Source organism: Sinocyclocheilus rhinocerous, unplaced genomic scaffold (genome assembly GCF_001515625.1).
Source record: "Sinocyclocheilus rhinocerous isolate Xijiao unplaced genomic scaffold, SAMN03320098_v1.1 scaffold99, whole genome shotgun sequence".
In the NCBI taxonomy this organism is placed as follows: Eukaryota; Metazoa; Chordata; class Actinopteri; order Cypriniformes; family Cyprinidae; genus Sinocyclocheilus; species Sinocyclocheilus rhinocerous.
In genome coordinates, this window is record NW_015670981.1 from 263,788 (window position 1) to 265,690 (window position 1,903).

At 42.7% G+C, this 1,903-nt stretch overlaps 1 protein-coding gene across 4 annotated transcripts in view; it reads right to left on the reverse strand.

Moving 5' to 3' along the window:
- Window positions 1-1,903, reverse strand: part of slc6a8 (solute carrier family 6 member 8) — a 38,545-nt gene that overhangs the window by 34,748 nt on the left and 1,894 nt on the right. The window lies entirely within an intron of this gene.

Consider the following 1,903-nt stretch of genomic DNA (forward strand, 5'->3'; position numbering starts at 1 on the left):
GCCCTGCAGAGTTTTGCTTCAACCCTAATCAAACACACCTGAACAAGCTAATCAAGGCCTGAAGGGTTACTAGGAAGCTACAGGCAGGTGAGTTTTTATTAGGGTTGGAGCTGAACTCTGCAGGACTGCGGCTCTCCAGGACCAGAGTTTGCCACCCCTGGTCTATAGCAATATCATGGGACGGTGTAATGATACATTTGATGAACACAACAGCTTAATAATAATTATTAACGAATGTATACAGTGTTTAACAGGTCATTAAAGCACATCAGTGGCATCAGATTAAAACAATAATAATGCTAAAACTTGTCTCAGAACAAAGTATCCATTACTGAGCCATTTTGTCTTCATTTTAACAAGTATATCTACTGCTTTAGTATTAAAAACAAACTAATCAATTTTAAGACTATGGGCTCTATCATACACCCGGCGCAATACGGCGCCAGGTGCGACGCAAGTGTTTTTTGCTAGTTTCAGCCCGACGCAGTTATCATTTTCACGTCCTGCGCCACGCTGTTTAAATAGCAAATGCATTTGCGCCCATTTTTGCGCTCATGGGCGTGCTGGTGTGAAAACGAGGTGTGTTCAGGCGCATTGTTGACGTGTTGATATTTTGAAGCAACTGAAATAGACCGTGCCAATGACCAACTAAAACCTGGTCTAAAGTCAATTTTTTTTTGTTATTTAAGGAGCGCGTTAGTATAGGCGGGTGCACAACGCGCATACACTCTGCTTATTACACACACAAGGGCGCGTGCAGCAGCACACAAACATGCCAAATATAAAAAATTAAAGGATTGCAATGTAAAAGATTATTATTGTGTAGGCTACATAAATATAAAAATGCCTACATGTCATAATGGATAGTCATTGCATGTATCAGAATTAGGCTACCTATATGCTCGCGCACAAGCAGATCCGTTTCCTCTCTGGAGACGCGTTCTGTCTTTGTGCTTGCAAATTCTGCCGTGTAAAGGCTGATTTATACTCGACGCGTCCGCAAGTTTGCTTGGGTCTGCGCACGGCAAATATGATGTCATCGCGGTGTTGGCGGAAGTTCGCTTTGAGTGCGCGCGGACTCATTTCGCGTGGCGGTGTGCACGGCATTTTTTGTAACTTTTCGCGCAGCTCCGCATCCGAAGATGCACGAGTTCAGGGCGATTCTAACCGAACATGCATGTCTGTGCCGGCATTTGTGTGAAACTGAAGCAGTTTGATGTGAAGTTCAAACTCCATCAGGTGCTTTTTGACGCTTTGACGGAAAACAATGCATAGTTTTTTTTTGCATAGTTTGTCCAAGGCTTTTTATTTGAAGTACGTTTTATTTTTATTGAATAAAAATAGAATTAGAATTCATTTAGATACTATTTATACACTATTTTCTTAAAGTTGTCTTGTGTTTGATGTGAAATAAAGCCAATAGTTTAAGATTGTTTTAATCAGTTTGTACATAAAAAAATGATTAATTCATCAACTCATTCATCACACGAGAAGTCTTGTACCGGCAAACGACTTCTCACCGGTGATTCCCGATGGTTTTAGAGAACAATTACTCCTCGTCGCCCCCTATCGTTTCAAAGAATAGTACAACGGTGAACGCAACAAGTATAAAAGCGTCATCCGTCTGGGAAGGTGCGCGCGCAGTCAGCGGAGGCTCGCGGAGCGGAGCCAGGCGAAAGTATAAATCCCACTTAAATAGCAAATTCGCCATGGCGTGAGCGCAACTGGCTCTTAAAGGGAATAGGAGATGAGACTCTGATTGGTTTATTGCACATTATGCCCAAAACACACCCACTACTCATTAAGAGAATAGGGACAACCCTTTTAGACCATGCGCAGGGCGCGCCGACTGTTTTTCCCGTCGTTAAACTAGCAAAAGTGGATTCGGACACGCCCTAAGTGC